This window comes from Gorilla gorilla, chromosome 1 (genome assembly GCF_029281585.2).
Source record: "Gorilla gorilla gorilla isolate KB3781 chromosome 1, NHGRI_mGorGor1-v2.1_pri, whole genome shotgun sequence".
Lineage (NCBI taxonomy): Eukaryota > Metazoa > Chordata > Mammalia > Primates > Hominidae > Gorilla > Gorilla gorilla.
The window spans coordinates 50036072-50061264 of record NC_073224.2 but is presented as its reverse complement, the minus strand read 5'-3'; the positions used below and the strand labels follow the sequence as shown (position 1 = coordinate 50061264).

At 45.6% G+C, this 25193-nt stretch overlaps 1 protein-coding gene across 1 annotated transcript in view; it reads left to right on the top strand.

Moving 5' to 3' along the window:
• MAPKAPK2 (MAPK activated protein kinase 2) overlaps window positions 1-25193 on the top strand; it is a 49348-nt gene that overhangs the window by 12222 nt on the left and 11933 nt on the right. The gene's annotated exons all lie outside the window — the stretch shown is intronic.

The following is a 25193-nucleotide window of genomic DNA, read 5'->3' as shown; positions in this document are numbered from 1 at the left end:
TTTTGCCCTTTGGAGAACTTTAACTGAGGGAGGGACAGATGTGGAGCTTGCCAACTTTCCTACAGCTCCTGGCATTTTCTAGTTAGCTACAGACACACAGATGCAGTCCATGGTTTTCTATCTGCTGGTCCTGCTCCTGTGTGTTGCAAGAGGGACCAGTGTTAAACACTGTATTAGTCCATTTTGTGTTGCACTAAAGGAGTATCTGAGACTGGGTAATTTATAGAGAAAAGAGGTTTATTGCTCACAGTTCTGCAGGCTGTACAAGGATCATGGCACCAACATCTGCTTCTGGTGAGGACCTCAGGAAGCTTTTGCTCATGGGGGAAGTTGAAGGGGGAGCAGGCATGTCACATGTCGAGAAGAGGGAGCATGGGGGTGGGGGAGGCCCTCGACTCTTTTTAACAACCAGATCTTCTATGAACTCAGAGCGAGAACTCACTGCCACAAGGAGGGCACCAAGCCATTCATGAGGGATCTGCCCCCAAGACCCAAACATCTCCCACCGGGCCCCACCTCCAACACTGGGGATCATACTTCAACATGAGATTTGGAGGGGCCAAATATCTAAACTATATCAAGTATCCAGTTGCTGGGACTGAGGTCAAAGGTTTGAACCTCATGGGGTTGCTTAACTCCATGCTACAACAGATTTACACAAGAAAGAGAACCTGACACTAGACTGGAATCTGGGAGACCTGGCTACTAACTCTACCTATGTGGCCCCAAGCAAGTCCTAAGACCTGTCTGGGCCTCACTCAGTTTCCTCATTGTAAATCAACAGGACTAGACTTGGCCTTGAAGGACTCCTGCACCGAAAGCCTTTCATCACTGTTGTTGCATCCGCACTGCTGGGAAAATAACCTGATGCTGGGAAACAAGTGGTCAGCCTGGGTCCCAGGGAGCCTCAGGGACTAAGAGCCATCATCTCTGTCCTCAGTTTCTGCAGGACAGTGTTACTTCACCTTTTTCCTGGCTGCAGTGTTTTTATTCATTCAGCCAATGTTTATAAATGTTTATTGTTCTCCATGCCTGCCTCCTGTCTTCCCTGCTGACTGGCCATCAGGAGGCCCAGATGGCAGGATTAGCTTGGAATGGCAGAACAGTCAAGGGTCATCCTCTTGGGTTTAGACCCCTTTAATACCTCTGCTATATGAGATGAGAAGAATTTAGAACATTGATTCCTTCTAGCAGCTTAGACTAGACCCCTGCCTTTCTAAGCAGGATTTGCCTGTGGGTGCCTTCTATACCCTTGAGATCCAAAGCAACTTACTACTCAAGAAAATTAATTAGCAATGCCAAGAGTGACTTGTACAGCTCCCCTAAGGATAGCTCAAAACAGCAGATAGACTTTGATACAATATAACAAATTTATATTATTCAGATCACTGTAGGAAACTTAGCAACTCTGTGAAGGTTTCCCAGATTAATAACAAGTCTTTATTGAGCAGATACTATGTATCAGGCATTGTGTTAGGTGTTTTACTTACATTCTTGTTAATGCTTAAAATAACCCTTTTACTGCAAAGTGAAAGTCCCCATTTTACAGAAGAAACATGTTCATGTACAGAATAATTCCTTAGCAATTATTTATTGAGCACCTACTAAGTGCTAAGCATTATCTTGGGCTCTGGATATACATCAGTATATAAAACAAACAAAAAAGCTATTTGGGGGGTGGGAAAGGGGACCAGGTAGAGGAATAGCAAGTGCAAAGGCAAAAGCCTGAGGCTTATTAAGTGTGTCTAACTCTAAAACCTAGGCTCCCTCCAGCTCACAGTATTGCCTGTCTAATGGTCCTTTGTGACTCCATTATAATTGGGTACTTAGATGACCTAGCAATTTTAAGTTTATCCAGTATTTATGGGATACTTACTTTGTGCAAATTGCTACGATGAGATGAATAAGTTGTAGGCCCTGCCTTTGGAAACATACAGTTTAGAGGAACGAACACCCGTGTGTATAAAAATGAATGAAAGAAGACTTCCTCTCAAAATCCAGATCTTACCATTTCTTGCATTTTTGTCATTTGGCCCTTGTAGGCCAGATGGTGTGGTTCCTCATTTTGTATCTGAAGGAAGAGTTTCAGGGAGTGGGTGAGGGGTAAGTGTCTGGGCACCAGGGTGGCCAATAAAGGATGCAGAGACACATGATGGGCTCTTCAAGGTGGGAGGGAGTAGAGGGTGGGATCACTGCCTGGCATGGGCAGAGGATACTTCATGGACATATACCTGTGACACAGCCAGGGGACGGTGCAGATGAAAATGCGTCCAATGGGATGGTTTCTAAGGAGAAGTGTGAGGGACTCCACTGGGGCTCCGTATTTTGTCTGGCTGAGGAGGGAGAGATGCTGCCTCTCCAGGAATCTGGTAATAGGCAATGCTTGAGATTGGTGTGAACCAACGCGTCACATAGAGCCAGGAGAAGTCACGAAGGAGGCAAGAGAAAGAAACGGCTGGGCTAAAGCTGTGGCAGAGCCCTTTTTATCCTCCTTTGGGCCCTCATATGGCTTCTCTTTTGGTCTGAAGAATTTCATCCTTCTTGAGTTTAGCCTTCTAGGTGAAGGAGTGGGCAGACTGCATGCAGGGAGACAGGGAGGCCGTGTTTGTGTCCTTCAGCTCAGGAGCTGAGAGAACAGAGGTCAGGGCTTGGGATGGAGCTGACCGTTAGTGCAGATGGGAAAGTGAAGCAATGGGTCGGGTCTGTTTGTTCCTGAGCATGTCCTGTGACAAAGGAAGTTGCAACATGTCTGTCTGTCTTTCTCTCTCTTTTTCTTTTCTCCTTTCTTTTCGTTTCTTTCTCTCTCTCTTCTTTTTTTCTCTTTCTTTCTTCCTTACTTTTTTTTTTTTTTTTTTTTTAAATAAAGAAAGAAGCAGGTAAAACCATCTTCCAGAAAATGCCAGAAAGAATATCTGGTCTGTGATGGGTGGTTCTTGCCCCTCCCCCTGCAATGCTTTTCCTGTGTAGTTTTTCTTTTGTCCTTCCTTTCCCATCCACACTTTCCACTCTCCTTTCCTCTGAGAGATTGTGTCTCTGCAGCAGGCCAGCTATGTCTCCAAAGGGAAGTAGTCAGTGCTTGGACTGAGGGAACCTTGAGAGAGAATCCTCTCCTTTGTCCTCCAGGTGACAGAGCTGTTGCATCCACTCACACCTGGAAGGTTTCTGGTCTCCTCTCGCTGGACACTGAGAGCTGTTTAAATTTGACAGGTGGTTCCTGATTCCCACCTGGCATTTTTTGCTGCTGCACAGGTCTGTGTTGTGTCTCAGAAGGCTGAGGGAATACTTACTTCTCAACTCAGATAACCACCTTGTTGGTAGATTCAGTGTGTGTCTGTGTCAAGGCAGATGCTGGGAAAAAAGGGCCCAGAATGTGTGTGGGAGGTAGAAATCAAGGCTAGAAGACCACACATGTTAATCTGGAGTACTTGGTCAGGTTTGATTTTGGCCTGTGTGCTATAGCTGGGCAAGAAGCCAGTTGTGTTTGGAAATGTACAGATGATCTATTTTCCTGATGAAACCTTTTGAGGTCTGGAATAAACATAGCTTGCTTTCTCTCTTTCCCTCTTTTGAGATTCAATTTCTCTCCCTTGGACTTCTATACCCTAGTAGAGCCAAAAGTTCCAGTACAAACCAGTTTTGAGACTCCAGCATTAGTCGACTAAGGGATGTTGTAGGTCATCCCTGAGAACGAGGGCTGCTTGCTCTGGGGAAGCTGGGAAATGGCACCAGGTGTCAGGCCCTGCTGCCCAGGATGGGATGACAGCTGCTGGTGTTAATTACGTTTCTGGGCAGAACAGGGTTAAGTCCTTGGGAGTGAGAGTTTTTGTTTAGGCACTGTGTTCCCTGTACCTGTTGCCTCTGGTACAGCTGCTGCAGAGCCCCTCCTTTCCTGCAGTCTTCTTTGAATTTAATCTCCCTGTGATCCGGTGCATCTCTTCAGACTGGAGGTGAGCCCAGAGGAGTGATGGAGGGAGTGGGGCCAGAATTTACTTGTTTGCCTGGATCCCACTGAGAATACAGAAGCTCTCTTTCACGAGAAGCTGTGCTGGCCTCTGTGGTACCCACTGGCCATATGTGACTATTAAAATTAAAATTAAGTATTAATAAAATTTAAAATTCAGTTCCTCAGTAGTGCCAGCCACATTTTAAGTGCTCAGTGGTTAGCTAGTGGCCACGGTTTTATGTGGCATAGATAGAGAACATTTTATCATCACAGAATAGTCTCTTAGACAATGCAAGATTCTGAGATAATTTTTCTAATCCTGGTAGACACTTAGCTGGAAGGGGATTTGAGGAAGGGTACAGGGAGAGGTTTTGAAGCCCAGGTGAGAGGGCAAGTAGAAGGTATTCATTTAGAAAAGGATCTTAAAAAGTATTTAGTTTGTAGGGCCAGGTGCAGTGGCTCATACCTATAATCCCAGCAGTTCATGAGGCTGAGGCAGGCAAATTGCTTGAGCCCAGGAGTTCGAGACCAGCCTGAGCAACATGGGGAAACACTGTCTCTACAAAAAATACAAAAATTAGCCGGGCGTGGTGGCATACACACATGGTTCCATCTACTCAGGAGGCTGAGGTGGGAGGATCACTTGAGCCTGGGAGGCCAAGGCTGCAGAGAGCCGTTATTGCACTGCACTCCAGCCTGGGCAACAGAATGAGACCCTGTCTCAAAAAAAAAAAAAAAAGAGGAGTTCATCTTGTTGAGGACTACATCCTAAGAGATGGTCACCTGGCCCAGTGGCTCCCAAACCAGGATGATTGTTAGACTCACTTGTGGGTAGCATTTCAAGATACAGATTCCTGGGCACCACTCTTTGTGTCTAGTTGAATCCAAGACTGTTCAGAGGAGGTAACCTGGAATGTGCATTTTTAATGTGCTCCCAAAGTGATAATTATCTGGGTTTGGCAACCACCAACCTATCATACCTGTGCTTAAATTCTTCCAATGGTAAGGAGCTTATCCCTTTTCAAGAAAACCTTACCATTAAGGAAAAATTTGCTGTTGTTAAAGTTCTACGTTTTTCGAATCTTGAGATTTGGTTCTTTGAGGTCATGAAATCCTTTGGTGCTCATTGCATCTTTAGAGCCTCGCAGAACCATCATCTTCATCCTTGCACTCAGTCTGCAGCAGATATTTGAGGGCAGCTGTGGTGTGGTCCCTGCCACTCCAAGTCATGGCACGCGTCAGAGTGCTTGATCTGCCAAGGGCTCTAGGGAGATGCAGAGATGCAACATCATTCCAGGATCCTTCCAATTGTCAGGCCTTGCTGGGAGCCAGAGGAAAGGTCTGAATCTCAGTGGAGCCCTACAGGGACAGCCCAAGGGCCATCCAGCCGGTGAGGGCCATGTGTGTGTCTGCCTCTCTGCATCCTGCTCCGTAGGGAAGAGTCCCTGCTTCTTTGCATGTTAGCGCTTGTTAACACCGACCTGGTTTTCTTCAGAGGCATTGAGAGATTCAGCCATCCATTCCCGGTAATGACAGATGTCATTTCTGTTTAGAGACCTTCAGTAGCCTCCCTTCACTTCCAGTGTAAAATTCAAACTCCTGAACGTGGCATTCAAGCAAGCTGGTTTGTCCTGCCTTCCACACTTTGCCTTCCAGGAGAGCACTCCTTCCCGCTCTGCCGTGCATCTATCTGCTTCCACATCTTCTCTTGGATCTTACATTTGCTCATCTTCAGTTTTTTCTGGTAGAACTGTATTTATCCTTCAAGGCTCATAATAGATTTTACCCCCTTACTCCCCTGCCCAATTCCAGGCAGAACTGCCTCCCTCCTCTGCCCTAGTGAGGGTTCATTCTGCCTGCATGACTGCTATGCACTCGAATTACAGCCCCCTGCCAGGCCCTCCCTGCTAGACCAAGCTCCTTGCGGACAAGAACTATGTCTTACTTGCTTGATATCCCCAAGTGCAAGCAAGCACCAGTGCTGGAGCCTCCTTTTCCTGCATTGGCATTCTTACCCTCAGTGGCCCAGAGCTCATCAGCTCCAATGAGAAAAGTGCTACTTAGCAGCTGATAATTAACAGACAGGATGTGAGGTTTGGCTGCCTCAGAGGCAAAACTGGTATTTAAACAATAAGGTTTTTAAAAATCAAGCATTAAAGTGTCAGCTTCAGAAGCAGCTACTTCCAAACATAATCCTGCCCAGTTAGAGAAGACAAATGGAATAATGAGTGGAACCAAAGATTTCTCTCTAGCCTTGAGAAGAGTCCAGGGGAAAGAGGCCTGGGTGGCGTATTGGCAGGAGATTGGAAAAGGGGCCTTCATATTTCTTTTCTCTGGAATGGGGCTGGGGCTGCTTGGAGAGCAGGTGGGAGGTGCTTCCTTAGAAAGGGCTGTCTGTGTTCTCTTCCATTCCGAATTTCTATAGATTGGACTAGTTTTGCCAAGTGAGCAAGCAAGAAAAATTGGGAAACAGAGGGTAGGCATCAACCCTGGCATTTATCCTAAGGTGATGCAGCACACACTTGTATTCAGCGATAGAGACTTTTCCGTAATGCCTGGTAATATCTCATTGTATTTTCTTCTGATGCTTCTGGGGGCAGGAGGGGAGAGCTGACATCAGAGCCTCCTCCCTTCTAGATCACAACCAGAGCATGAGGAATTCCCCAGCCCCTTGAGGTACCCAGACACTAACCACAATCTCCATCTCTGCTGAAGGCGTTGTAAGAAACATGCAGGCCAGGAACAGTCAGTGGCTTCAGAGCAGGGGCAGCCTGCTAAAGAGGCAGAGGCTTCTTGTGAGGGCGGGGAGCTTGAGAGTGCCCTGCACCCCATCCTGGGGGAGGTGAGCATCTGCTTCTGGGTTCAGCTGCCTGCGGAAGTCAGTGGGAGACACCGTTTCAGGGTCTGCTTCATTATGAATGAAGCAAAAAGCCTATCCCAGGAAATCACAGAGGCTGATGGGTATACCCCAGGGTACACAGGCTATATTTTTCCAATCCAAAGTGAGGGTCTATCTGATAGTTTTTCCTGGGGTTGGGGAGGGGTCCTACTTTCAGATCCAAAAGAAAATCTGAGATATGTCATTTGAATATGAACGCACTAGACTTTCTGGGAAATGTTGAAGATTTACGCCTGTCTGAGTGTCTCTCACTCGTTGTTACCTGTCCATTTGTTACCTGGCCCACGGATGGAGGAGGTCGGATGGGGTCTCCCAGGGTCCCCTTGCTGGGCAAGCTTGGCGGGCATCCTGCTTTTCCTTTCAGGTTGCTGGAATTAGTGGTGGTGGTGGCTCAGCTCACCCAGACCATGTGTGATGGTTATGGTGGTGACTTCTCACTGACTGCTGATGTGTACAGTACATTGAAAGCAGTCACCCAACTTCCTTTATAGCCAGATACAAAACAGTGCCTGAGGTCCAGGGTGGGGGAGGACTTGATGAGGGAATAAAACCAGCCGGCTCATCTAGGGGCTGATATCTGTCCGTGGTGACATTAGCACAAATGATCTGCAGTCAAGGTTGACTTGAGGGTGTGCATGGGTTCAGTCCCTTTTATGAAGTCTAATGGTCCTTCCAGAAGCTTCATCATCATTTGAACTGAATAAGTGAAGATGAGTGCACCACAAGTGTGTGTGTGCACTTCTTAATCTGTCCATTCATCTGTTCACTGCAGGCTTATTGAGGGAGAAACATGTAAGCAAGGTATTTCTTGTGTACTTCAAGTGGTAGGAGAGCTACGTTCAGGGAACTGGGTGAACTTGGAAGAAGGAGCCACCCATTTCTCCAAGTGCAGCGCCAGTGCCGAGACACTCTTTGATCACCTAAACTGGGGAACAGTCTGCAATGCACATTACTGAATTAAAAGCTCTGAGAAGTTCTACAGTGAAAGAATCTGTTTAACTTTGTTTAACCTAGTGCTTCTGCCATCTATACGACCCCTTTTTACTTAGCACTTATTAACATCCTACGGAATACTATTTGAGAAATGGCAACAGCCCCCCTTCTCTGGGAGAACTGTTCAGTGATTCAGAGCAAAAGTCACCTGACTCTGGGTCAGCACAAGTTGGAGAGGTTTGAAAAAGGTGTATGTATGTTTGCATGTGTATGTACGGTGGGTTGGGGGGAGGGGTGTGGCAGAAGAGGGGCCCCGGCAGGTGGCTTCTATTGAAGTCAGCTCTGTCTGCCTCCCTGTTGGCTTTGTGCTTCTGGAGAAGCTTTTGTCCTGGCATGAAAACACTGAATAGCAGCTGCATCTGTCGTGCCTGGGAAGCAGCAATGTGCAGCATGGGGGTGCAGGAGTAGACACTCCTGCTGGAGGGCCAGGCTGCCGAGAGTGCCTGGGTATCGGACAAGGGAGAGGCTGGTGATTCTGAGGCAGCTGCTTGCTAATCCTGGAAGCAGAGGGGAACAAGATTTAGCTTCCTTATCTCTTTGCCTTCTCCTTTCCGATGGGTGCAATTGTGTTGACCCTTGAGGGACAGCCAGGAAGAAGCAGGTGGGCTGGATGCTTTCTCCTTTCTTCACCAACCCAAGGGCATCTGGAGGGTGGACCAGGACAGAAAGGCGATTAGCTCTCCGTTACCCAGGGGAGCTGAGACAAAGGCATTTTGGGTTAAATTCAAGGAGGAATTCAGAATTGTGAACTGGATTTATGGAAGTTTGTGGAGTTTGAAAATTCGAGAGTCCTGGCTGGACTTGTGCTTGGAACGTTGGTCGGAGGTGGATATGAATGATGGGTCCTGCAGATGGCCGACTCCTGAGAAATGACTGGGAGGCCTTACTGGATTTTTCACTTGGAACAAACCCAGGCTTAGGGAATTCCCGGAGCCTGTTGCAGACCTCAACACCCTTCTGGTGCAGCTTCGCTGTGAGGCAGTGGTTATTTCTCAGGAAACTGGCAACTGGGAGTAAATGGGAGTGTGGGGTGGGAATCAGCTACTCTTCCTGAGGATTATACACTTCCAGTGTAATTAAGGCGGGGTCAGGATTTCCTATCTCTTATTTATTTATTTATTTATTTGCTTAATCTTAAAAGGCTGCTTTTCCGCTCCTGGTCTTCCCACAGGGACAGGAGTTAGTCTGTTCCCAGAAGGAGCTAGGGGAGGTGTCCTTCATCTCCCATTCCTTCTTGCCCTCTCCCTGGCCACAGCCACAGAGACCCAGAGTCACTCAGATGGGGGAGGAGCAAAGCCAGTCCCTCTGATCATTGCCCCTTTGTTAGTGGAGAAAGGGCAGATGCTGCTCTGCAGTTATCCCCACCACCCTGCAGGACGTCTGGGTGGGCCGGGCTTTGGTTTGGGAATCGGGAGTGTTAGCTGCAGCTGCCAACTGGGCTTGTACTTGCCGACTCCCAGGCTCCAGGCTCTCTGGAGGGGACCAACAGCTCTGACCCCCATGGGCTTGCTGTGGTCCCCAGGGAGCAAGCCCTTGCCAAGATCCTCTGAGCTCACCGAGGCGGGTATGGGGTAAGGATGGAGAAGGCCTGGGGAGCAGAAGTGTGCAGATGACTCCCTCCTTCCCCTCAGCTGGGTATGCATCACCACTGCTGGGAAGACGTTCAGGCCACTTCTAGACAAATCGGTCATGATGGAAATTTTTTCTTGCCCGTGGGTGGGGCTTTACTTGTTGAGAAGTGGCTTCAGATGTGCTCTTTCTAGGTCCTGGCTTGAGTGCTGAGCATTTACCTGCAGCCCCTTGGGGCTAGAAGGCAGGGCAGTGTCTGAGCCCCTTCCCTACCCCTCGGGGCTAGAAGGCAGGGCAGTGTCTGAGCCCCTTCCCTACCCCTCATTCATTCTCTCCCCTCACCAGTCATTCCATCCATCAGCCCCGAACAGCTTGGCAGCCTTGCGGCTCCAGCTGGAGCTTAGTAGGCATGTAGTTGGAGGAGGGAACGACACTGCAGCCGCGCTCTTCTCTCTCCCACAGGTCTTCTTCTTGTTGGGCCTCCACTTCCTGTCAGGGCCCTGCTTGCAGCTGTGGCACATCTGGACCTAGACGGGGTATCCTGTTGTCCTGCATGATGAGGATCCCAGATTTCCCCTAGGTGATGACCACAGTCATTCCAGGGTGGGAGCAGGACTTCCCCCACCCCCAGGCACTCCAGAGACTTCCTCCAGGCCCCCACTAAGTAGTCTGTCCCCAACTCCATCTCCCCCCCATGGAGAATGGTGGGAAGGAAGTTCTGCCAGAGGTTGTTTTTGGTTTGTGAGGTAATAGACTTTGGTTTGAGAAACATACATCTCTCCCTCTTCTTTAAGATGTGAAGCCAGAAGCACCAGACTCTGGTTTCCTTGGAAACCAGAGCAGCAAAGGTAGAGAAAAAAGGGGCTGGTTGTAGGCACTGAAATTGGGGAGGATTCTCTGGATCCCAGCACTTTTCTGGGGAATCCACATGGTCTGCCCTGGGCCCTGGGTTGTAGCCCTCACTGTGTTAATGGACTGTGTAACCTTGGTAAAATGCCTGCAACTCTGCACCTTAGTTTCCGCCAAGATGCCTAGGGTGGGGAACATGTTGGCTCCACTCAGATTCTGTGCCCCAGAGACCTGCTGGGTGTGTGTGGGGGTTTGGGGGTAGGGCATGGGGCTCCCGCTCACTGATTTAGCATTTGCTGTGGCTAAACTACAAAGTGGACAGTCCACATGCAGACAGTTGAGAGCTACTTGCACCCAGGTCCTTTCTTTGAGAATACAGTGATGTAACAGGAGACTTCTTGCATTTTGCCTGTGTGAAACCAGCTGGATTTTGCTGAAGCTGTAATTGTGTCTCTACATTCTTTGATTCCTGTCTAAAAAAAATGGTTTCCACAAATGCTGTGAAGAATAGACTGACAGAGCTGGAAAGCGTTAAGTAGGGATCCTTTAAACAGATCCCTACATTGTACATTGATCCCTTCAACCAAAGCCAGAGAGGGGCAGGGACTTACTTGCGCTGATCACACAGTCAGAACAAGAACTAACAACAGTAAAGGTCTGGGTAGCAGCCTCACATATGCTAAGATTCCCTGTTGGCTAAGTTTGTCTGTTCCCAGGTCACCCTGGCCTTTTGCAATTCTGCCCTCCGCAGGCCTCTGTGTTGGCTGAAACCAGCCCTCTTCTTCCCCTTGCGCTTTCCTCCTGTGACCTCCCAGCCACCTCTTGTTTCCCCTGTGGTGTTCCCCACCTGTTGTTACTTCCTATTCCTCCTCGCAACTTTTTATTATGAAACATTTCAGATGTGCAGCAAACTGGAAAGAATTGTACAGTGAACATGATTATACCAAACCACCGAGATTCTACCATTAGCCTCTTACTATGTTTACTTTATCATGTCTCTACATGTTTCAATCTCTCTATCCATTGACCAGTCCATCTTATTTTGGGGATGCATTTTGTAGTAAATTGCAGACATCAATGTACTTTACCCCGAAACATCTCAGCATACATAGGCATTAATTTGAGTTCAATATTTGTTCATGCATTTTTTTGATGATAATATTTATATTAACAGTGAAAAATGCACAACTCTTAAGGTATCACCTGATAAGCTTTGATAAATGCCTCTATCTGTGCAACCCAAACCTCTGTCAACTATAGAACAAAAAGTTTTATTACCTAGTTAATTCCCTCGTGTTGTTTCCCAATCATCCCAACACATACCCCCTCGCAAGTGATCACAGTTCTGATGTTTTCTCACTGTAGATTAGTTTTGCTTTTTCTGGAACCTCATATAAATGGGATAATCAGTATGAACTCTCCCTTTTGTGTGAATTTCATCTGCATGGTGACATGTATCAGTAGTTTGTTATGCTGAGCAGTATTCCATTGTATAGATATGATAAAATTTGCTTCTCCATTCCCCTGCTGATGGACATTTGGGCTGTGTCCAGTTTTGGGCTATGATGAATAAAGCTCCTGTTAACATTCTTGCACAAGTCTTGTTGTGGACGTAATGTTTTCATTTCTCCTGGGTAAACAACGAGGAGTGTGATTGCCGGGTTACAGGAGGCTGTTACTTATTGTTCCTATCTGACTCTCTGCCCTGCCCTCTCATTGTACTGTGCACCCAATTATTTTAGGACTGTTATCACATCCAGTCCCTCAGTTGCTCCTTCAGGGTTTCTCTTCTTCCGGCAAATCACCCTAGTTTATTGAACTGTTGCTCTTATGTTATGCTCCTCAGATCTTTTATATCCTGGTTGTCCTCCTCTGGAAGTATAATACTCTTTTACAGATGTGTTGCCCAGAACTGAGTTCTCGCTGCTCGATGTGATCTACATGTGGATTCTAGGTATGGGAGAAATATAGAGTGTGGGTGCATTTGGATCCCTGTCTTGAGCTAGGTACTTGATCTATGAGCTGAAGGAAATATTAACTTTTTGGCAGCCACGTCGTGGCATCAGATCAGATGAGTTAATGTTTGTAAAAATACCACAAATCTAAGGTCATATTAAGATATCCATTCAGCTTGAAGTCAGTCCGAGCCTCTGATACTAATGGCATTTATTGTGAACTTTCTACTTGCCATTGTGTCATTTAGTTTTTGCCTACCACTTGGTGAGAAAGGTACTATTCAAATTAGCTTAATAAAAACTCCTTGATTTAAAACTAGGGTACTTAGCTTTGGCACTGTTGACCTTTTGGACCAGATAAGCCTTTGTTTGTTGTGGGGGATTGTCCTGTGCTTTGTAGGAGTTAGCAGCATCCCTGGCCTCTACCCACTTGATGCCAGTTGCAACCATCTACCCATGCCCCCAAGTTATGACAACAGAAAATGCCTTCAGACATTGCCAAACGTCCCCTGGGGGGCAAATTAACACCAGGTTGAGAACTATTCCCAAGGTGTAGAGCTTAGTCACTGAGAAAAAATTTAAACAATATAGCTCTTCCTGAAAGGTAATCACTGCCAGCTCTTTAGCATATATACTTACAGATTATGCTCTTTCTATGGACAGTCCTCATTTTTCATGGTTCTAATCTGCGTGAATTTCAGTTACTATGGTTTTGTTAAATAACATCAGTCCTCGAAGAATTTGGCTCAAATTTGAGTTGCCAGGATATATGTATTACAAGTAACTGCATGCAGTACAAACTTTGCTGTTAGCTCTTCAGTCCACAGATCACTATGTACATAACAGATGCTCTTCATGGTCACTGACTAATCATGTTTCTTCTTGAAGAGTCTTTTGGTGATTGGTCACTGCCTATCTGTTCACTTCACACGCAGACAGGAAAGTGTGTAGTTGTGTTGCCTCCCTGTCTCCTAGTGAGAAACTCACGTGACATTTTACAAAAATGGACAATTGATGAGGGAATTGGCCAAGAAAGATGAAATTTCAAATGAAATGTGGTAATGCTGGTAGTGAATTTCAAGCCAAACGTAATGGAATTATATAGACTAAATAGCTGACTGTGGGAATGTCAACACTGTCACTGTTCAAGACTACATATACAGCCTGGGAAACTCAGTGAAGGTGGCATGTCAGCATAAATGAGGAAAGTGGTTTGATGAAAAGGATGAAGAGGTCCCAGAGGAGGTGACAGTGCAGAAGGAAACTTCACATTAAAGGCACCTTGAAGATATTTCACAACATTGAAAGTGCAAAGGATAAAATGTTAGAAACAGATCCAAACTTAGAAAGGAGTATGACAATTTGCAAAGGCATACGAAAGATACTCATTCCATATTGGATGTTAAACAACAAGAAGGCAAGTGCTGTTCAAATTACTCTGGATAAGGTTTTTACAAAGCAATAAAACACTCATTCTCAGTGACTCTAATGTTTTAGAGTATACACAATAAATAGTTTTACTGTTTTCTCATTTCCTTATTTATAATTTGACAGCAAGAGAATTTTTAATGTTTTGACAGAAATTTTTAAATGTCGTGGAAAAATCATAATTTTCCTCATTGGTGATTAGGGTTGCTTTGCATGGTCATTTTTATGGTTCCGCATTACTGTGCAAAGCAAGAGCTGCCTGTATTTACAAAAAGTGTGGGTGAATACACATGCACACATGCACACACCATGCTTTTTCTCTTTTTAAAACATTTTACAAAATGGGATCAGACTATATGTATCAAATTACAACTTGCTTTTTTCATGGAAGTTTTTTTGTTTGTTTGTTTGTTTGTTTTTGAGACACCATCTCTCTCTGTCGCCCAGGCTGGAGCGCAATGGCGCTATCTCAGCCCACTGCAACCTCCACCTCTCGGAGTTCAAGTGATTCTCATGTCTCAGCCTCCCAAGTAGCTGGTACCACAGGTGCGTACCACCACACCCAGCTAATTTTTCTGTTTTTAATAGAGATGGGGTTTCGCCATGTTGGCTAGGCTGGTCTCGAACTCCTGACCTCAAGTGACCCGCCCACCTCGGCCTCCCAGAGTGCTGGGATTACAGGTGTGAGCCACTGTGCCCAGCCAGAAGAATGTATTTTTGAAGAACTTTTGATTTCAGTGTGTCTTAATCTACTTCATTCTTTTTTTTTTTTTTTTTTTAATGTTTTAGAGACAGGTCTCACTCTGTCCCCCATGCTGGAGTTCAGTGGTGTGATCTCTGCTCAGTGAAACCCCTGCCTCCCAGGCTCAAGTGATCCTCATGTCTCAGCTTCCCAAGTAGCTAGGACTACTGGCCTGTGCCACCACACCCAGCTAGTTTTTTCTGTATTTTATTCGTAGAGACAGGGTTTTGCCATGTTGCCCAGGTTGGTCTCAAACTCCTGGGCTCAAGTGATCCATCTGCCTCGGCCTCTCAAAGTGCTGGGTTTACAGGTGTGAGTCACTGTGCCTGGCCCAGTTGTCTATTAACAGGTGTTTAGTTTATTTCCTTCTGTCCCCTAATTTGAAATAATGCTAAAGTGAATATTTTTGATGGGTACTATCATAAACTCCATTTAATCGATGAGTTCAATGGAGATTTAGAATGTGAAGTAACTGGCTAAGGTCAGGCAGCTACTAAGCTTTAGAGCTGGTGTTTGAACTTGGGGCAGTGTAATTTCAGAGCCCTTGCTTTTAATCACAATGCTTTACACCTTCTCTTCCTTGTTCTTAGAAGCAGCTTTTAACAACGACAACAAATAAAAAAAAGATCTTACTGAGTCAGGTACAATTCTAAGTGCAATTATATTGTTATTATTCACTAAATAACAACCTGCGAGTTAGATAATGTTGTTATCCCTGTATTACAGTGAAGGAAACCGGAGGTATAAGAAGGTTAGGAAAGGTGCTCAGGGCCCACAGCTGTTTAATGGAGGAGCTGGGACTGCCCCCATGCAGCCTGGCTTCAGAACCTTGGCTCTCATTCATGTTATAAAGATATGACTAGAGAAAAGTCTCTTTCATCCTGTGCTGTTGAAGATGGTTTTTTGTTGTTGTTGTTGTTAGTTTTGGCGTATATTTTCTCCTACTGTAATCTTTTAAAAATCTGCTACCTAGCACAGACTGCCTCTCCCATTGTTTTCTTAGGGGGTGTCACTTGGAAGTTTGATAAGCTTACTGCCCACTATGTCTTTAGTCAGCTTGTTGGTAAAATATTAATACTAGGCAAAGCCAGTCTGGTGTGGTGGCTCATGCCTGCTGTAATCCCAGTATTTTGGGAGGCCGAGGTGGGTGAATGACTTGAGGTCAGGAGTTTGAGACCAGCCTGGCCAATGTGGTGAAACCCCATCTGTACTAAAAATATAAAAATTTGCTGAGTGTGGTGGTGGGCACCTGTAGTCCCAGCTACTCAGGAGGCTGAGGCACGAGAATCTCTTGGACCCGGGAGGTGGAGGTTTCAGTGAGCTGAGATCGTGCCACTGCATTCCAGCCTGGGCGACAGAGTGAGACTCCATCTCACACACACACACACACACACACACACACACACACACACACACACACACACACACACTAATAGGTTTGCCACTGAAGTTGTTCTTTGGGTTTAGTCAACAAGTAGATACTTATTGAACACCTCCTAAATGCCATGTACCGGGTCTATGATTTGAAATCAAAAGATGAACAAGACATTGTCCCAGCCTCCAAGAGGTACATGGTCCACAGTGAGAAGAGAAACCGTTTTATAAATCCCACTGGTGAGTGCTGAAGTAGGAGTTTAGCAAGAGTCTGTGGGCACAGAGAGGCAGAGGAGCTGACTCTGCCTGGAAGTGGTCAGAGAGGCTTCACAGAGGAGGTGACATTGCCATGGTTCTTACAGACGTGAAGTCATGACAAGGCCCGGCTTGCCTGAGGTCAGGAAGTGCATTGTAGCTTCAATATAGGGGGAGTGTTGGGAGGTTAGGGTAGCGATGATGTGGATAGGAGCTAGGGAAGACTAAGTTAGGGAATTTGGATTTTATCATGTCAGCCAGTGGAGATGTTTAAGGAGGAAAATGTCCTGCTCAGCTTTGCCTTTCAGCATGTGACCCAAGATGTACTGGGATGGAGTAAGTCTCCCTTCTAGAAACCAGTTAGAAAACACAGAAGAGTAGGCCATGCACGGTGGCTCATGCCTGTAATCCTAGTACTTTCGGAGGCCGAGGTGGACAGATCACTTGAGGTCAGGAGATTGAGACCAGCCTGGCCAACATGTGAAACCCTGTCTCTACCAAAAAATAAAAAGTTAGCCAGGCGTGGTGGTGCATGTCTGTAGTCCCAGTTAGTCAGGTGCTTGAGGTGGGAGAATTGCTTGAACCCAAGAGGCAGAGTTTGTAGTGAGCTGAAATCATGCCACTGCACTCCAGCCTGGGGGACAGAATGAGACCCCGTCTCAAAAAGAGAAAGCACACAAGAGAAAAGGGGGCTGCAACCCAGTAAGCGACAGCAGGACTGGAAAAGGAAAGATGGATTTGGGAGATCTTCCCAGAGACAAAATTGGATTGCTTCTGTGGGTGACGGAGGGAGAGAGTCTGAGGATGAGTACTCAAGATTTATATCTGGGAGCCTGGCTAGATAGTGATGTCATTGCCGTTTACTGAGATCCGGGAGCAAATTCAAGGGGGCCATGAGTTCAGTTTGGTGCGTGTTCAGCAGCCTGTCCTAGATCCACCAAACAGCACTTTATTACTGGCCATTTATAACAACTGCAAATATTATCTAAATGCTTTGTCATCTCACTGCCTCCTCCTTTGTCATCCCTAAGGTTTGGGCAGGAGACTGTGTTCATATACTTCATAGAGGTCCAGACCCCTTGTATCTGGCATTCCTTTGGTCTATAATTCAGTAAACTCTGCTAAAAAGGAAACGAGACTAGCTTGCTGTGGCCTCTTAAGCGACCCAGGGTAGCTTGTGATGGTTCAGATTATGATTTGTTCTAGAGCTTTTCCAGAGGCAGATGTTGAGGAGTTTATCCTTAATTTGTCCCCTTCCCTTTAAACAAACAAAAGTGCCGGCTGGACGCAGTGGCTCATGCCGGTAATCCCAGCATTTTGAGAGGCTGAGGCAGGCAGATCACCTGAGGTCAGGAGTTCGAAACTAAGCCTGGCCAGCATGGTGAAACCCTGTCTCTACTTAAAAAAAAAAAAAAAAAAAAAAATTAGTCGGGTGTGGTGGTGGGAGCCTATAATCCCAGCCACTCGGGAGGCTGAGGTGGGAGAATCGCTTGAATCTGGGAGGTGGAGGTTGCAGTGAGCTGAGATCGCACCATTGCACTCCAGCCTGGGTAGCAGAGTGAAACTCCGTCACAAAAAAAAAAAAAAAAAGAAGTGCCAACCCCCCAGTTTTTTATATCCTCTTAGTCATTATAGTTTATTAACAGTTTTGTTTACATATTGCTTCTTTTTCCCTCTTGGCTAGACTGTGAACCTTGAAGCCCTGTGAGCTTGGTCTAGTGCCTGGAGCATTGTGGGTACCAGGTTTCGAGAGAATGTGTGCTGCCAGAAAGCAGATCTTTGCCACCTCCTCTCCCCTCAGCTCCTGAACCACTGCCAGCAGTGGTTCTGGAATCAACCTGTACTTTCCTTCTGCATCCTGGGATGTAATTCTGGGTGATTGTAAGTTGGTTTATGGTCTAGCTTAGATTTGAGGCTTCTCTTGAGAGAGAGCATGTGTGTAAATGTTTAGCTTGTTCTAGTCTGTGGAGCATTCTCCTTCATAGAAAAGATGGGAAATACTGGAGATGAAAATTCCCCATTCTCTGTCATTTTGTGTGTTAGAGTCTGTGTCCCCATCCCAGGGCCACTTCCTCCCTGGTTCTTCTTACGGCTTTGGATGTAGCTTGAAGACATGCTCCTAGTAGCTCTTGCATTTTCACAAGCTCTGCTTGTTGTGTTTAGTGAGCACAGACTACTCCCTTCGGGCCTGTCCTGGCTCATGGTCAGTTGCTCGTCGTGTCTTTGCACACATCCTTTACTGTCTCAGCTCTTCACTTCTCCCTGACATTTGTGGGTGCCTCCTCCTGGTTTCTTCTTTAGGTGATTATTGTGTTTTAGATGATCAGAATTCACTTTTTAGAGACTTGGACCTTGTCTTTCAAAATGCATTCCCTTTTGGGATCTCTGCCCATCATACTCCTTGGTCTCAACATCTAAATATTGGTTTTTTTTTTCTTTTTCTTTCTTTCTTTCTTTTTTTTTTGAGACAGGGTCTTAATCTGTTGCCCAGGCTGAAGTGCAGTGGTACGATCATTGGCTCACTGCAACCTTGACCTCCTGGGCTCAGTGATCCTCCTGCCTCAGGCTCCTGAGTAGCTGGGGCCACAGGCTAGTGCCACCATGCCCCGCTAATTTTTTAAATTATTCATAGAGACGGGGTCTCCCTGTGTTGCCCAGGCTGGTCTTGAACTCCTCCTTCTCCTTTTTGTATTCCTTGATGACTAAGAAGTCATCAAGCCATCCTCCTGCCTCAGCCTCCCAAAGTGCTGGGATTTCAGTGTGATCCACCGCGCCTGACCTGAATATTGGTTTTTTTGAAGTCTAGGCTAAACAACTGTTTTTGTCTCAGTTTTTTTTTTTTTAATTTCCCTCCTTTGAACTCTGAATTGACAAGCTTACTTCCTCCCAATGTGGTGTTCTTGTTATTATTGTTTTTGCTAGCTGAAGTATTTTTTGTTTGTTTGTTTTTAAACATAATTTACTAGGTTTTTCTTCCTGGTCAGAAGTAAGTTCAGGGTAATAGTTCCCTTCCTTGTATCTTCAGCTGTGTGAGAGGTGATGTAGAGTGAGAATTTATTTATCAGGTGCCCTGCTCGTAGCAGAAGGCATGACCTCGACTTCTCTCTCACAGTGACCTTGTGTTTGTGTTGGTGGCTTGAACTCACTCTTGTGTCTGGGCCATTTCTCTCACTGTGTAGGAAAGAGTGGTTCCTGTCTTCTCCCTGGCCATGTAGTCTGCTGTGTGTCACCACAACAATCATCTATCTTCCTGTTCTTTTTCCTTCTCTCCTCACCCAGTTGTCTCCAGTCTTAGGCGTGTGGAATTGTGTACTGGGTGGGGGATGTGTGTGTGTGGGCTGCCCTCTTGATTTGTAGGATCCTTCTCTTCCTCCACATTCTCTGTCAACTCTCCTCCACCCCCTGTGAGATCTGTGGACTCAGGTATACGTTGCTGTGAATCTCATTCTGCTCAGCTGGGGTGATGAAGGTGAGATTGCTTTTGTCGCTTCAAAGTAAAATTTTAGATTTGCTTTGGCAGCCGCACAGGGTCATAAGCATGGGGGCTGCTTAGGCCAGAGGCGCAGTGTTCCTGACCTCCTTCCGTCTTACTTTCTCTTGCTAGTTTGTCCATCTCTGTGGATTTTTTAAAGTGGATACTAGATACCTAGATACTACTAAAAACATGATCTTTTTCTTCTTGCCACTTGGATTTTAGCTTAAAGCCAACTTGGAACATTTAGGGTGTTTCCTTCCTACCACTGTCTGCCTGGTCTCCTAGGGAAAGATGCCTTGTATCTTGTTCTGGTGTACAGTCTGCCCATTTAATTGGTAAGTGTTTATTGTGACTCTTCTCTACTGGGCTCTGGCCCCAGGCCTGATGCGAATAGGGCAGGCCTGTGAACAGAGCAAAGACGAGTCACTTAGGAGGGGACGAGAGAGGCCAGCGGTAAACTAATATTACCAGCTCAGGGTTTATTTGTCAAAGCCTCCTTTGTTGTGAATAAAAGGTTAGATCTGAATTGGGTCTGAGTCCTGGCTTTATTACCTACTAGCCATGTGGCCTTGGGCAAATTATTAATACTTCCTTGGGCCTTGGTTGCCGCACCTGTACGATGGAGTCAGCAATGGATCCTGTTCTGTAGGGCTGCTAGGAAGCTTAAATATAGCAATATTTGCTATATATAAAGTGCACCTGGTACATGATTGATGCGGTTGAAATGAAAATTCCTCTTTCTCTTTCAATGCCGTTTGCTGGAAGAAACAGAAATATCTCTGTCCCCATCTTTCAGTTTCCTACCCTAGACTCCCGTGTGGTTGACATCACTGCTGTGTGCAGTGTTCATGTCCATATAAGTCAGAAGTGGTTTGCAGCAGTGGTTTGGGGCTTTGGGGCCTCTGCTCGCTCCTTATCAATTCTTAGGGTTACATCCTCTGGGAAGATGCCAGGCCTGGTCAAGTGTGGCCTCTGACCTAGAGTTATGCAAGGCCTCTCTTCCTCCTGTGGCCAGTGTGAAATTTCTCATCTGTGCTCTCCTGCCTCTAGCAGGAAGGTTGGCCTACATTTGGGGCACATCTGTGTCACTGTCTCAGGCCAGGGGTTCAAATATAAGACCTGAATCATACTGCACCTCAGAACCCAAACCCTTTCACTTAATTTTTTTAAAAAAATTTCATTCAGATGGTAAAGGTTCAAACAATACATAGAGATATAAAACAGAAAGAAAAAAAAATACATGCCTCTCTCTAGTACCTATTCCCCAGTAGTCAACACTGCTACCTTTTTTTTGCGGGGGAGGTAAATTCCTCCAGAAAAAAACTTAAACATCTACAGTTTCATATATCCTCTCCCCTCTTCCCTAAAAAACAAAACAGTAACAACAAAACTATACAAATGGGATTATGCTATATATTCTGTTCAGTACTTTTTTGTTTTTGAAAATTTAAAAAATATGCAAAAGAAGAAAATATCATCCATATTACTACCACTTATAATTAACCACTAATTAACTTTTTGGTGTGTTTGCTTCTTGTCTTTATGAATATACTTTAAAAGCTACTTAAGTAAGGCGGAAGCAGTTCTGTTTAAAAAATTAGGATGTTGCCCAGGTGCTGTGGCTTACGCCTGTAATCCCAGCACTTTGGGAGGCCGAGGCGGGCAGATCACGAGGTCAGGAGATCGAGACCATCCTGAATAACATGGTGAAACCCTGTCTCTACTAAAAATACAAAAAATTAGCCAGGCATGGTGGTGGGCGCCTGTAGTCCCAGCTACTTGGGAGGCTGAGGCAGGAGAATGACGTGAACCCGGGAGGCAGAGCTTGCAGTGAGCCAAGATCATGCCGCTGCAGCTCCAGCCTGGGCGACAGAGCAAGACTCCATCTCAAAAAAAAAAAAAAAAAAAAAATTAGTATGTTAAAGATAAAGCCAAAGTATTGTATCATCTTGGTTCTTATCTGCTTTCCCATTTAATAGCATCCTGCTCTCCCCATCGCCGTGGATGGGGAGCTGCCTCTTTCTTCTACGACACCGCATGTTTTCCATTGTATGGATTTGCTGTCATTTCATTTATCTGACCACCCTCTTATTGGTAGGCATTTAGGTTATTACCAGTTTTTTTGCCATTAAAATGCTTTATGAATATAATATGTAGGATGGTTTCTTGCTGGGTAATTACTGGGTCCAAGGTTTGAACATTTACAATTTTGATAGACATGGCCAAATACCTCCCCAAAAATACTAGTTTATTTCTCTACCAACTGAATGTGTAAGAGAGTGCCTTTCCTCCCCAGATCTTTGCATAAACCTGGGAGTTTTATTTTGGTCAAACATTAAAATTTTTTTTTGCCAGTCTGGTGAAATTATCTTTTTTATAAACATTTCTCTTTGAGCTACACTGAGTGTCTTCCATTCAGCCATCTGTGTTTTTCTTGCTTTGAACTGCCTGTTCTTATCGTTTGGCCATTTTTATATTAGGTTGTTGATCTTCAACAATTGATTTGCCTGAGTTAAGTTAGCCTTTTATCCATCATGTGTTGGAAATATTTTAAAGATTTGTCATCTACAGTGCGATTTTTAGGCCTCTTGACTTTTTGTTGAGCCCTAGGCTTTTGTGACTGCCTGTGACAGCTCTGGAGAGGGTGCCGACAGGGACAGTGGCCCGCAGTCAAGCCAGGCCCCATCTTCTGGGCAGTGACGCGTAATTGTTTTAAGGCTTTTGGTACTGGGATTCCCCGTTGTAAGTTTTAGCTTTGTTTTGGGTAGGGACTTTTCCCCATCATGTTAATGAACATTAATAACAAATAGAGACTTGCTTTTGCCTCCCAACCAAATGTTTGGGAATGTGTGCACCCACGTGAAGGGTCTGTGTGGTATCTTTATCTCATCAACCTTCTAAGGCTTTTAAAACCTGTTGTTAGATTTATGTTTAGATCATCGTTCTAGGGGAGAACCATCGTCACTCCTCATTGAGCTTTGCAGAGGCTCTGAAAGGAGGACGTACTCTCTTCCCCAATCAATGTAGAGGAACGTCAGTAGTTCAGCCAAGATTGCTCTATCTGCCACCTCTTATGCTTCCAAGCTGGGCCAATTGAGAAGTGTGACATCTTGCTCCAGCCTATAAGCAGCTGTCTGTAATTTTGAGAGATGAGAAGGATTCTCCCTTAAACCATTGCTGCTTTTGTGGCAGCATCTTATTTCTTTCCTTTGCAGCACAAATCACAGTGTATAATTAAAACTATCTTCTTTGAGCTTGTTTTTGGTGTACCTCCTGCACTAAAATGTTAAGTTCTGTGGTGGTCACGGGGCTTATTTGTCATGTTCTCTATTATACCCTTGGCATCCTCTAAACCAGTGTGTGGCACATGCTAGGCACTCCGGGGTTTCACTGAGTGATCCATTCTGTTAGGATGGGATCAAGTGCTCATGTGTCTCCTCCTGTGTCCCTCTCTGGCTCCAGATCTTCCACCTGGCAGAGTTTCCGGAAGCCCCAGAGATATGCTCCATGGCCATAGGGCCTGAGGCGTGGATGGCTGCCCTCTGATTAAAATTCAGAGAGCTAAGCTTGTCTCTTTAAAAAGTAACATATACTAATTGTAAATCACCTAGAAAATACAGACGTAATAAAGGAAATTAAATCTGTGACTCTGTCTTTCAGAGATCATTACCATTAACAACTCATTGAGTCTTAATGCCTTTATTGTTTTTGTTTTGTTTTGTTTTGTTTTTGAGACAGAGTCTCACTCTGTTGCCCAGGCTGGAGTGCAGGCTCACTACAACCTCCGCTTCCTGGGTTCAGGTGATTTTCCCATCTCAGCCTCCCAAGTAGCTGGGATTGCTTACAGGTGCGTGCCACCATGCCTGGCTAATTTTTTTGTATTTTTTGATAGAGACAGGCTTTCAGCATGTTGGCCAGGCTGGTCATGAACTTCTGACTTCAAGTAATCTGCCCCCCTTGGCCTCCCAAAGTGCTGGGGTTATAGATGTGAGCCACTATGGCCAGCCCCTATGCCTTTATTTTTTTGATATACAGATCCAATAAATATCCATATAGCACTGAGTTTATGCTGTACATAAGGGTTTGTAACTTTCACTTACCATCAGACATGTTTTGATAATGAAATTTAAAGAAAGTACACATTGGGATTTGGGATGCAAAAGAAAAAATAGGATAGTATTCTAGACAATGACAGTGATGATACCTGAGAATCTAGTAGACACTCAGGAATCCACATTTCCCCATTTAATATTCATCTGAAACACCATTTTAGTGGCTGTAGATTGTGTAGCTAAACTCACTTTTACATAAAACAACCTCTGTTACTTATCTCTGGGCCTTAAGTTTGTGATATAGTTTGGATGTTTGTTTCTTCCAAATCTCATGTTGAAGTGTAATCCCCAGTGTGGGAGGTGGGGCCTGGTGGGAGGTGTTTGGGCCATGGGGGTAGGTCCCTCGTGAATGGCTTGGTGCTGTTCTTAAGATAGTGAGTTCTTAGGAGATCTGGTTGTTTAAAAGTGGGTGGCACCCCGCCCCTGTTGCTCCTGCTCTTGCCATGTGACATCCCTGCTCCCCCTTCACCTTCCACCATGATTGTAAGCTTCCTGAGGCCTCACCAAAAGCAGATACTAGTGCCAAGCTTGTACCAGCTGCAGAACTATAAGCTACTTATATCTTTTCTTTACAGATTACGCAGTCTCGGGTATTTCTTAATAGCAACGCAAAGTAGACTAATAAGTTTGTTAGCTATTTCTAGTAAAGGTAAATAACTCTTGAGATGTATATTTTCTTAAAGATACATCTATGATTAATACCTGAGGATGAAATTCTAAAAGTAGAATTTTAATATCAAAGGGTTTGCACTTTAAGGCATTTTCAGCCTCCATTTCTGGCTGTTGCTGTTGTGGACAGTCTTGGGCAGATTTTGAACTCTTTGCCTTACTGTGGGGTGGTGGAAAGGAGGCTTTAGGAGCAGCCAGAGCCGGGTTCAAACTCCAGCCCTGCCAGGGACAACTGGCCAAAAGGTCGTGAACTAATGACTCAGTGAGTTTTCTCATTTATAAAATAGGATGTTTCCTCCCAGGGTGGGGGTGAAGTGGGTGAGATGACCCATTTGAAGCACAGTTGACCCTTGAACAATGCAAGGGTTGGGGCACTGACCCCTGAGCAGTCAATTCACATAAAACTTTTGATCTGAGTTGGGCAGATCACCTGAGATTGGGAGTTCGAGACCAGCGTTACCAACATGGAGAAACCCTGTCTCTACTAAAAATACAAAATTAGCCGGGCATGGTGGCACACGCCTGTAATCCCAGCTACTCGGGAGGCAGAGGCAGGAGAATCACTTGAACCCGGGAGGTGGAGGTTGCGGTGAGCCGAGATCGCACCATTGCACTCCAGCCTGGGTAATGAGAGTGAAACTCTATTTCAAAAAAAAAAAAAAAAAAAAAAAGGCCAGGCACGGTGGCTCATGCCTGTAATCCCAGCACTTTGGGAGGCCGAGGCAGGCGGATCACGAGGTCAGGAGATCGAGACCATCCTGGCTAACACGGTGAAACCCCGTCCCTACTAAAAATAGAAAAAATTAGCCAGGCGTGGTGGTGGGCACCTGTGGTCCCAGCTACTCGGGAAGCTGAGGCAGGAGAATGGCGTGAACCCGGGAGGCGGAGCTTGCAGTGAGCGGAGATCGTGCCACTGCACTCCAGCCTGGG